Source organism: Tachypleus tridentatus, chromosome 2 (assembly GCF_004210375.1).
Source record: "Tachypleus tridentatus isolate NWPU-2018 chromosome 2, ASM421037v1, whole genome shotgun sequence".
Lineage (NCBI taxonomy): Eukaryota > Metazoa > Arthropoda > Merostomata > Xiphosura > Limulidae > Tachypleus > Tachypleus tridentatus.
This window is the reverse complement of record NC_134826.1, coordinates 37955289-37968750: the sequence shown is the minus strand read 5'-3', so window position 1 is coordinate 37968750 and position 13462 is coordinate 37955289. Positions and strand designations below refer to the sequence as shown.

Genomic DNA, 13462 nt, shown 5'->3' with positions numbered 1-13462 from the left:
TCGATATCTTACTTTTCATTTCTTGATCGAATTAGATACAATATAAATATAGTTGAGTAAAGTGTGTGTGTGTGCATTGTTTCCAAGTGTTAGAAATGAATTATGTAAATATATTTGTATGGAACATTCAAAGGAGAAAAACACATATCTGTAGTTTTCCGATAAAAAGCGTTAATCACAGTTATATCTCCCGAAGTTTATAGTATACTGACTTTAGTATACCAATAATATACTTGGTGCGTCGATTTATAATTTTTTGGCAAAGTTCTAGAAAGTTCAGTTGGCCCAACAATATTCAAAGGTATAGTGCTTTTGTAAAACATACACTGTTGATTCTTATTTTCGGGGCTTTCGAAATACACATTCAACATTGTAAGTTACCTACATTTCTAAATGTATATTAAACTGAAACTAACATAGATGTTAAAATAATATTAAATTCATTATAACAGTCTGGACAAGCTAACCACTTGGTCACGCCCCACCAAAAAAACATTTCGAAACAGTGTTAGTGTTAAACAGGAAATTATTATGCACTGTTTGAGTTACTTAGAAAAATAGATGCATTTAAGTATTACAAAATAACTGTTCTAAATTTGATATGGTCATCAGTAAACTAGGTTTGTAATATATGTTACAAAGTCTAGTTTCTAAAATACGCTTGAATGTTGAAGAACGTTTCATGAAAAATATTTATAATGCACTGTAATTCAACACAATTTTGTTAACATATATTAATCTTTGTTTAAATGTCTGATAAACTTAGCAGTTGTAAAAACAATATTATCGCGTGATTAAGGAGACACATTCATATGACAACTTTTCTCTACTTGAAAAGAGCATTTATTGTTGACATTCTCGTTTTATAACTTAATTTTGGCTCAGTATATTTGACATGGCCTTGGTCTGTAGTTTTATAACCTAAGTTAACAGCTACTTGTACATTTAATTTATTTTTTGTCTTCTGTTTTAAAGAGTAGTATTGAAATTAATGTAATAATTACAAGTATCGTAATGCTAAGTATAAAAATAAAATAAAAGTTTACTCTGTAGATTAAAAGTAAACCCAAAAGCCTAAGCAAAATGTATGAAAAACAAACAAACAGTAAACAAGTCCAGGATATGGTGAAATAAATTGCTGTAACGAAAACGACAAGGAATTGTAACGAGTTACTGTTATACGTGTATTTTAATATATATGTTTGTTTCAGTTTAATGTAACGTACATTGTTAAATGTGTATTGCGCATGTTCCTCTTGGTCATTAAATTTGTAGAAGATTCTCGAGACTAAGAATCAACAATATACATTTTACAAAAACACTAGCGTATCTTCGAATATTTTCGCTAACCTAATTTTCGAAAATATCACCCAAAAGTTTATAAATCGACGCGCCAAGTGACAGTTTAATATTGTTGTTCTGCTACTGTCAGTATACTATAAACTTCGGAAGCTATAATTGTGATAAACGCTTGTTAATCGGAAAATAGAGATAGTTAACTAGGAACATATATAGACTTCGAACATTACAAACCTTTCAACTTAATAGAATTAATTTTGAACGTTAGTATTTCTACGAAGACATCACATAACTTCAGCGGAAAATCTCATGTGTGATCAGCAAGAGAGAGCTTACCTATTAAGTGAATTATGTCGATATCAACATAGAATTGATTCGTTTGTCGTAAACCGTAGATAAAATATTCAGTTCCAGATTAGACAGAAAACTGAACGTTGTTTGTGAGTTTGTACAATTCTTGTATATAAACCAATATTTGTAATAACCGTTATTATAAACTGTATTGTTATTTGTATATGAAACATATTCGTGTTATAAAGAAAATTATTTGTTTGTTTTTGAATTTCGTGCAACGCTGCACGAGGGCTATCTGTACTAGCTGTCCCTAATTTAGCAGTGTAAAACTGGAGGGAAGGCAGCTACTCATCACCACTCACCGTCAACTGTTGTACTACTCTTTTATCGTGGAATTGACCGTAACATTATAACGTCCCCACGGCTGAAAGGGAGAGCATGTTTGGTGTGACGGGGATTCAAACCGGCGACCTTCAGATTATAAGTCGAGTGCCTTAACCACCTGGCCATGCCGGGCCAAAATTGTTTGTATCAGTCTTGTTGGTATATATCATAAATGTAATACATATCAACATTTAATTAACTTCTAAATTTAAATTCCAATTTCTGACAATTTGAAATTCTAATATGTAACATACGTAACATATATCGTCAGAGATAAATTGTATTACGTGACAGAATGAAACTCGATCAAAATTCCATAAATAACTATTCAATTTTTTTTTTATTTCGTACATATTTATAACTATTATTTATACTGAAACATTACTACGACTGTAAAGATACATTGCAAAGTAAAGTACCAGGACATTAAACTCCTATATAATGAAGAGTCTGTCTCCACTAAACTGGCATTTGAGTCGAATGGTGTACATTTACTTAGTGTTTATAAAAGGCAAGGTGGAGTCAATGTGCCACTTGGCAAGCAAAACTCATAGATTTGTACTGGATAGTTTTACGGATGCAACATTCGTGTTCTAAGTGTCCAAGAACTTTCAGCCAGCCTAACAAACCCATTGTTAAAAATCTTCATGATTAACCATTATTCATTCAGATCATGGCATTTAGAAATGATTTTGGGATAAAAACCATATACTTGGTATTAATATATATCGTTCACGAACTTAGTTAAAGTTTAAATCCAGAGAACAAAATATCTGTTGTGTGCAATAAAAGTCATGCTGTTGGATGTTCTAGAAAAGCTGCAACCCATAAACCATTTATCATAACACATGAATATAATATGTTAACTCTCATGGTATATGGAATGTCGTGATTAGGAAATTTAATAATGAGAAATCGTCATGTAGAACAATTAGTCTCGCTATTAATTGTTTACATTAAAAGTATTTGTCTGAAAAAAAAAAAGCGAATATAATGATGTACGAATATCTTGCTTTGTTGTTACATGTTGGCAATTGTAATTGAAAATATTATACTTCTTCAGACAGATAAATCAACATGCACACATTGTGCAGTGTCTTGCCTGAAAAATATCCAAACATCCAAAACGTATTTTAATCACTACAAAGTTTTTGCTTGAAACCCAATTTACCAAATTCTTGGATTTTTGGAACTCCTTCCTTCTAAAGAACAGATGATACACGCATGGAATTACTTTCTCAAAACAGTGCTGATCTTTCAGTTAAGCTTCTTACCAGTGATTAATGACAAAAGTTAATAATAGAGTTAATTAAAACTGCGGGCCGTGTCAAATTAGACACACCCTTCAACTGAGTTTAGCAAATCACTAAATTACCTTCTCAAAATTTCTGTTTGGTAAAATAGTGTATACTTACACAGTGATAGGAATTAATACGAAAACACACAAGTGATATAAAAATGCAGTAACAAATGAGTGATGACAACTAGATTGTGATTTTTGTAATAATTGTTTATTATACTATATACGTATAGATATGACAGACAAAAAAAAAACTAGCTTACAAACTAGAGAATGGATGGGATCTGTACATTCGTAAAAGATATTGGTTTTAAATTAGGGCCAGATGCAGGTTATTAAACCTACACCATCCCACACCTATTCTACCTTGCACCGTCTACAGCCATTTGTGGAAAGACAGCTAGCTGTTTCTAATAAGGCAGAACAGATGTATAAACGTAATTAATATTCAACAGAACAAATTTTGTTTGATCTTACCGATTAATAGAAACTATAAACACTGAAAACTGAAATGTACACATCTTCAATCTGTTAACCGTGTATAATATTTAACTCCCTTTTTGATGTTAAAAATTACTTACAAAAATGGAATGTTACTTTCATTTTTATATGTATTGTTTTGTAAGATTACCTGCTTATATCTCTTTTATTTCATTACATTCATATAATTATGTATAATTAAAAGGAAAATGTATCTTACACGCACAGTTTCATTCTGGTTTAGATATTAGTTGATAAAGTGAAATATGTCAAGAACTTTCACAGAAAATATTTGAATTGCTATTTGTGGCTGTTTTTCATTTTGTTAAAATAAATTACAAAGGAATTCTTGTCACAATAAATACGCCACACAGTTGTTTTCGTTGGCAAAAACATTATTATTATACTTTTTGTGTTTTCTAAGAAATCTCTTGTGTTGCGAGTATGCATCAATCATTACCTCTGTCGATTGTATAAACTTAATGTTCACCAGTTTTAAAGAGGTTTTCTTCTTTTTACCTGAACAGTTACTGCTTCTTTAGCCATATCTTATCCATTGTAAAAAACCTGACTCTTAACCGATTTTCTTATTCGTTCTTACAGAACAGTATTTGTCTGTTCATTATAGTTGTTTTTATTTTTCAATTTTACTTACACTAAAATAAAATTTAAGAACAATATTTTTCAACTCACAGTAATAAAATATTTACACGCCAGGTTCTTTCCCGAGCGGCTACTTTAGAAAAGTGTTGTAACTTTCCTGACAATATCAAATGAATTACAACCCATATTAAGTGAAATCATAAAACCAATGAGAAGTCGAATAATGGTTTGTTTTTTTTGGCTGTTTTACTGTGTGATTTCACAACCTAGGTATGAAATGTCTAACATAAGATTTGTATCGGAACGTGAATGTAATTAGTGCTTAGCGCTTTAAGGCTTGCTTATCTATTAAATGAAACGTAAAAAAGGTTTATTTTAGTAGTAAAAGTCATTGCACGTCTAGTCTGAAACTTCTGTCAGTTAAAGAATACTATTTAAAAAAAAAACAATATTTTATGTTTTCCCAGCTCGCTCACATGATAAGCTAGAGACTTATAAATTTTTATTTTCATATTCTACGGCGTGTGGAGAATTATATTTGAAGGACTTTTTATCAAAAGAAAGCAAAGAATATGATTGCATCGAGCTCTTGCTAAGATATTTCCCTTGAGGGCTGAATGATTTACGAGCCAAACCGTCTGATATTTCAAAACACCCATTTTAGAAAGTTCTCTGCGAAGCTTTTTTTGATGACAGCTTGTCATATCATAACAATGATGTCGCGACCTCTAGTAGTAAAGATATGATTAGCTTACCTCTGGTAATAAGAGTAATGAGACGTATTAAAACACCTCTATTTGTGTCTATTACATATGCCTTGTCTGTACGTCTTCCTACTTTATCACTTAGGCCAATTATGGTCTAACATGAATATGTTCTTTTATGAAGTCCACTTGGGCTGACAATATTACATGTAACCCAAGGAGACGTAAGAAATGCCCTCTCATTTCAAAATTAAGCAAATTGATCAATTGTTCCAATGAGCTTGTAGTAATGCACTAAACATCACTAGTGTGCACTTGCGCATTTAAAAGTAGAACGCATCATTTTGAATGTGAATTATTTATAATATTTTCGTAAACTTTTACACATTTGTTAAAAATACAAGTTAGACTATTTGTTTTTAAACAAATCATCCCACTATCTAAGTACATGGTACAAAGCGAAAATTAGGAAATGAACACTAAATATTTTAAATACGTTAATCGGTGATAAACTCCGATAACTGCTTATCAAATATTAGAAATAGTTGATCACATTATTTAAAAACTTATAGAATGTATTTTAAAATAGAAAACATTCTTCAAGTTCAAGAATTTTATACATATATGTATATAATTGCTTCTGCCTTTCTGTACAAATTTATTCACATCTACAACAGTGTTTTAAGCGATTTCAATAGATTGTTGTTCTGAGACTGACAAATCTGCGCTGTGTCCGCTGAATCCTAAATTTTACGGCCATAAGCCCACATAGTTACATTTGAAACACCAGGAGGCACTAAAGAAAAAAAGGAATACGAGAAGCTCGTTTAAGTTCAATAAGCGTTGGTACTTGATATTGTTACTGGTATCACATCACAAGGAAAGTGAAATATACAAGACAAAGCTCAATCAGAGGGACATTTTATTTGATCAGGATGCTTTAATTAACTGTCGTCATATTATTTCAATTAATCTTGATTTTACTCTATTCTAATGTAGCAATTATGCTAGAAATTTCTAAATGTATATATCCGAATACTTACTGGCAGAGATCGGGTAAATACAATTATTGATATTATCGCTAACGTCTCTGCCTTCTTGTTACCGTGCTTATAATCATGAACTCTATGCCTCCGAGCTGAATTTAGCTTTTTACTTTAAAAAAAAGAATGTGACCAAATAAAATTATTCTGTTATATGATCATGGTTTTGGAAAGTTTCCAGGTTTTGTTTATATCATCTCTATACATGAAACTTGGTTTTTCTACGGTTTGGGCGAACATATCCTTCAACAGGAACTACTATTACGACAAAAAGGTGATGTTCAAATAGAAATGAGTACATGGTATAGGCATTATTAAAAGACAAAATAAAAACACCAGTAACAAAGGAAAAAATGCTTCCTTCCATTAAATATGTAAAAGTACTGTCTATATAGCATATTTTTAATTGCTAAGAATACATTGGTAGTGTAGACAGACTTCAAATGCATCAAAATTAAAAGAAAGAAAAAGTTCATTAAAAACTTACACTACAATGAGCTATTACGAATATCATAAGTAAGCCTATCATAGCAAGACTTGTCATTCATTGCACAGAAAAAGTCTGCAACCGTATTACGGCGTAAGCTAATAAAAATTCTTCGAAAGTACATGAAATAAAACTACTTTTATCCTACTTTACGATGTACATGAATTCTTCCGATTCCATTTTTCATACTTAATTTAACCAAAATAATTTACTAAAACAGTACATAGTTATCTATACACAAATAATTGTTTTAATTCATGTTTACTTATAAATTATATTGTATGTTTAGTGTCGTCAAACTAAAATGTATTTTGAATTGAAAATATTAGAGGCTTTAGAACATATTAAGTGATATTCATATTATACATATTAGAAATAAACTAAAAGTTAATTATTTATGATATATATAATCAACAGACAAAATATTATAACCACATATTCAGGGTTTCAATGCAGTTTCATGCATTTTATTGTTAACTAATTGTCCTTTATTTCATCTAGGTGCTGCAATGGTCGACGAGGGTCATGTCTTTATCCGAATAGACTTAACGGGATAAGTTGATTCTTAATAAGGATCAGAAGTGACAGTGGAGCACGTGTAAAGTTATTCAATTTTGTTTATAATTTTATCATACTCATTCATTGAAAGTCACAAAAACAGAGTCCAGTTGTTGTTGTTTTTCTATAACGACGGAGTGAAAATGACATGAGGAACTCATATAGAGTTTATACGTCACTGCCATCACAGCAGGGTTTAAGAAAGACGAACGTGTCAGCTTCACTGAACGGGATTTGAAATGGCTATTATTTGTCTCTGAATTATGTCCATGGTGCACGGAAATAACAAGAAAAAAAGCTTAAGTTTCCTTCTATGTTTTTCTCTTAGATAAGTAAATGTATTTAAAGCTAGAGAGTCGTTTCAAGTGGTCTTAGAACAACCCGTTTCCCCATACACTGAATAAGTCTGTTGACCCGCTGGATTGATTTTTTTTGTTTTGTTTTTTCAGGCCTCCTTGTCAGTAAAATACAAATGGTTGTATGAAAAAGTATTAAAGTTCTCGCTTCTCAGTTGTTTGTTTTTCTCACTTGGTTCTACCTCACCGTTTAGCTTACGCTAACATGTTAAATGTTGCTGCAGGCAGAGGTAAAGCTTTTGTATGACACTAAGTTCTAAAAGATAAAGTTCCAAAGGAAGAAAACTATTTGAAACCTCTCATTTTTTGGCTACTTTCAAAAGAAGCGTTGAAAAAAGACTTTGGGTATAATTCGGGGGGGGGGGAATTCTTTCTTTAAGTAGCGCTATCTAGGTGTCAATACTACTCGGCCAAACTCAATTATGTTTTAATAATCTAGCGTATACTAACAAATGAAAGAAATAAGTCGTGGCCTAGACTATATGATTTTTAATAAAAAACACCAACTTAAAATTGTTTATGAAAATAATGTTGCTTAGATAAACCTGAAAATAGTGCAGCTAGTGAGTATTATAAACATATGTATAATTCGGGATAAAAGCTTAACTTTGCCTTTGGCTCTTTGTTTATTCCAAACAAAAGTTGCGTTTAGTTACTGATAAAACAATGAAAGCATTGATTTAAAACATTATAATTTAATAAATGAAATTTTGGTACCAAAAGTAATAACTGAAACTCATCACATATATAAAGTGTTAAACTATATTATACCCTAGGGTAAAGAATAGTAATGAGAAGTAACGAAACAAAACATCTAGATAAAACAAAATTTTAATTACTAATGCTGCAAAACCTGACTTGTTTCTATATTAATATATTCCACCATAATTATTCGAAATATTTCATAGTTTCCAGATTAAAAAAATAAAGATTTAACCAGAACTACACTTATCTTCATTACGGATTCAATAAATATCTCATTAGTTCTGATTAAAAGTTATGAATACGTGTAACTACAATACACTACTAGTTAAAAACGAGATAGAAATAATGTTATTCAAGAAAGATATTCCATATTAAAATCAATAATTGCAGTAAACATTATCTTCTAAGGCGCTAGAAGAGTGAAACTTTTTGTATGATGTTACTATAAGCTAATCTTTAGTCACTCTCTTGTTTTGAATTTAGTGACTTTACTGAATAGGTAATCTGAATTTCTTATGAAGTTTGATGAAGTATTGATCACGTGGATGGAATTATAAACGGTATTTGTTCTATCTAGCTCATGATATAGGGTCGTGTATTTTGTACGCATAGTATATAAATACAAAACAGAAAAGTTAAACTGTATACAAACAAAAACCTTTTCAGTTATTTTCTCAGTACTAATGGACTTTTGATGACATAATTATTCTACAAGATTTTTTAAATAAGATGTAATAACTTGAACCATATAGTTTTCTTTACAATCACCCTATATGTACTAGTGGGTAAGTATATGGATTTACAATGCTAAAATCAGAAGTTCGATTCCCTTTGGTGGACTCAACAAATAGGCCGATGGGGCTCTGCTATAAGGAAAAAACACACACATGTATACTAATAACAATAGAATAGCTTTTGTAAGAAGACCACATTAAAACAAAAAAACTGCTTTTAAAAACTCAATAACAGAACAAAAATAAACGTTGCACAGCCGTGTATATCCGTATTCATATGTATAAATGGATTTTGTAGGACAGTAAAACTTTCAATAGATGCTGACGGGTAGCGAGACATCAAGCAGCGTTAGTTAAGCAACAAGCTCACAAGAACCACATGTTTTTCCTTTTTCTTTTTATACGGCGACTGACGGCCATCCAATCATAATTTAGAGTAGGAGGCTGAATAAAACGAACGTTGTTGAATTTACTTTATGTCTAGGGTTAGTAAAACAAATTCCGTGTAAACTACTGAAAACTTAACAGCCACTATTTACAGTTGTGCCCTTGGAATGGAGATAACAAACTTGTGAAAACGTCCTACCTCAAGAAGGGACGACGATATTGCAAAGACAAGTCTGACAAACTTCTCCTTCGTGTTTATATATAATGGGGAATGATCTCAATAAATCCCCGTGAACCTTTTTTATGTCTTATAGTTTCCTGTTTCCCCTGCTACAAGTTTTTTTATCTCTATCTGTTCCGGATAGTTTTGTTGTTCTTCACAGTTCTAAAGAAGCACACAACCTTATATGTACCATGGTAAACCAACTTTCACAAGAACTAGCTGATGTGTTTTGTTTTGCTTCTTCTATTTGTAACATATGTAACAACTCCTGCCTGTCTACTGTAAACTCCCACATATGTCAAAATTGAGTATACGCACACGAAAGTTAAACACTTCTATTGTCATACGTTTCAAGCTTACGGCAAGTACACATTAAGTATCTAAATTCAGAGAAAAAAAAAACATTTATGTACACTTGTGATGAAACTGGACAAGAACATTATGACAACTTTCTATACCTAAAACTTACCCTTCTAGGTAACATACACTGACCCTATATACAGTTTTAAAATTTTCCGCTCATATGAACATTAGTGATCAGCTGAAATTCTGAACAGCAGCAAAAAAAATAGCGGCCACAAATATTATCTATTCTCTGTAGAATCTGGGTGTAGAGAATATAATTAAAGTTAGACATTCTTTGATGAACAACAAACTTCTTTACATGCCCTACATTTTACACTTGAAGTGTATTAGGTGTAAATCAAATAAAAGGTAAGTGATATAAAATTATTAGTTAACTGCCGTTCACATTATGCGGAGGAAAAGATATCAGTTACACCAAGTCTATCACGAAGAAATTTGCCCAAGGATGCTTGTCCAATTACAATGACGTTCTTGAAGAGTTATATTGTGGCGGTTAATATCAGTATGATGTTCATAATTATTAGTTTTATTATACGTTTTTGTTTAAACTTTTAATAATATGCGTTTTCAAAAAGTGTCGTTTAAGCTCACCTGGTAGAATGATTGTATCAATTAGAAAACATTATCGATACATTACAGTTTATTTTAAAGAAAGAAACAAATTAATTATAGTTATAGTAATTAACAATAAATTCATACAAGACTGTAACCCGGTGTTTTTCTAATCAAATTTGAAACTTGTATTAATATTTTACTTTGATCAATATGCATTTATACTTCTGTATTAAGTAATTTACTTGGACTATCACCACGTTTAGAGGCCCGACATAGCCAAGCGTGTTAAGGCGTGCGACTCCTAATCTTAGGGTCGCGGGTTCGCATCCCCGCCGCGCCAAACATGCTCGCCCTTTCAGGCGTGGAGGCGTTATAACGTTACGATCAATCACCCTATTCGTTGGTAAAAGAGTAGCCCAAGAGTTGGCGGTGGGTGGTGATAACTAGCTGCCTTCCCTCTAGTCTTACACTGCTAAATTAGGGACGGCTAGCACAGATAGCCCTCGAGTAGCTTTGCGCGAAATTAAAAAACAAACAAACACCACGTTTATTTGTTATTTGTTTTGTTTTTTTCTAATTAATGCACAAGCTTTCGGCTCAATTACCTAAGCCTTCTACAGGTGCGAGACATTTAATAACAACAGTATCTAACGGAACAATTGGAATTACTTTCTGTAACAAACATTGTAAAACGTCTAGACTGTGTCTTTAATCTTATTTTGCTCAAATGTGTTTTTTTAAACAAAGAATTAAGAAACTGTTGAAATGGTAGAAAACCTCACTAATTATTCACACGTTTATTTGATTTTCATGTTTATTTTTCGAACTTTATAATATGCGTTTCAGATTTGTATGTATCTAAAATGCTCAAAACGCAAACTAACGTGGCAGGGGTTTAGTTTAGAGAGAGAGAAGTCAGAAGAAGAATTCTCTCTCCAACTGGGGTGTTCAGGAACGTTGTGGTTCCTCTTCGTCCCCTTTCGTGGAAAGTTATTGAATTTAGCTGGATTTTTTTTTTCTAAAAAACTCTTTTTTTTGGGGAAGGAGTGAAGTTGGTCATAATTAATATTATTCATGAATGAGGCAAAGGTAGCACCGGAGAAAAACAACCAGATCCCGTCCCGAAAGGCAGCTGTCATAGTAAATGTGAACACAAGCGACCCGATTCAGGGCATGGCAATAAAGTTGCCTAGGCTGGGATCTAAAGATCCAATGCCTAAGTTTTTGCTGTGGGGGGAAACGGGAGCACCCCGAGAAAAACCCACTTTCACAGGACAGGCGCCGAAAGTTTTACCTGTCCTGTGCCCGAGACCTGAAAAAGAAAATACATAATATTTACGTGAGTTTTGCCCTTTGAGTACTTTGTTGTATGATTTGTGATTCCTGAAATATGTTGTATGGTGAAATAAATTTGGTTGGTGCAAAGACAAGTCTCACAAACTTCTCCTTCGTGTTTATATATAATAATTATATATAATTTTATATAATGTTTATATAATAATTATCACCTAATTGTAAAATTAGGTGCACTAGCTAATTTACAGAGTGATGCAGTTAGTTTGTTTCTGTGTTCTGCTTTTAAATAGTATTTGTGTGACATTTCTGTTGGTCTCTTTCTTATCGTTGGTAAGTTGCTGATTTGATGTTTATAATTTACTGGAGTGTATGACGGTAGACTGAATGCGGATCTTAGTATTTTGTTCTGTTGAACCTGGATTTTCTAGAGTGTGTTATTTGACATATTATATGTGACTTGATATCCATACTCTATTAGTGGACGGATGTAAGCCTTGTGTATTTGGATAATGGTTTTTGGTGTCTAAAATGCGTGTATTTTTACTGTATTTCCTATTATTTCACCACGTTTCTTACGAAATACGAAGAATAAATATTTCGTATAATCACATTTAAGAACTGTTTGTTTGTTTCGCATTAAGTACAACGATAGATAATTGACAATCTGTGCTCTCCTACCACGGGTCTCGAAACTCAATTTCTAGCAGCTTCAGTCTACAGACATGCCGCTGTACCACTGGGGGCTTTGTAAGGGTTAGTGAATGTCCTGTTTAGCGCTTTACCAGCTGATCTACTAATTCAATGCATGGAGAAGGTACTGAGAATCGCGGGAATAACATAAATAGTCAGAAACTAAAACTAACGCACTATTATAGTATCTGAGTAGAGTTTAGAGTACGACACATTTGTTGATAATCGATCCAGTGGTCCGCCTGTCAAATAATGACCAGGTTTTGATCTTTTATACTTGGATCCCATTCTATGATTCTCAGCTCATTTCTAACTTTTTATACTTGAATTACCTTATATAACTTCGGGTATGTGTGACTGACAATTTAAAATATTTAAGTGTAAGTTTATATTACTTTATTCGTATCTTAGATGATAATATTCACAAGATAAACCACTTTCAGTCAAAATTGTGTTAGGAATCAAAATAAGAGTCAAGACACAGCTCGACTGACTTACCTTACTTTACCTTTAAACCTAATTATTTATTTGGATATCTGGTTTTGTAAGTGTTTTTTTTTCGTAAAATGAAACGAGATAAAAAATATCACAGTTATGTGAACTCAGAGACGTATTAATGGTTAGTATTGATATTTTGCTACGTTTTAAAAAATAAAAGTCAGCCTAACTATTTTAATAGGAATTACTTTTACGATGAAAATTTTCAGATGTGCCTAAACTGTCAAAAGTTTTCTGTACACTGATTCGAATTCAAACGGTCGTACTTTTTATTGCCGTATGTGCCTTTTTTATCATATAGTAGCAATTTTTTATTTTTACATTTAACGTTGTCGTAAAACTAAGATCTCATTAAAACCAATCACAAATTAGATAGATTATTCTTTTACATTAACAACTCAAAACAACTAGTTTTAGAGTTTTATGACAGGTGGTGTGGCGTTTAAAGTGCTAGACTCGCAATCTGAGGATCAGGGTTTCAATTGTAGAGATGTTATAAT

At 32.0% G+C, this 13462-nt stretch overlaps 1 protein-coding gene across 1 annotated transcript in view; it reads right to left on the bottom strand.

Annotated features, from left to right (window-relative positions):
• LOC143235446 (ADAMTS-like protein 2) overlaps positions 1-13462 on the bottom strand; it is a 96211-nt gene that overhangs the window by 21656 nt on the left and 61093 nt on the right. The window lies entirely within an intron of this gene.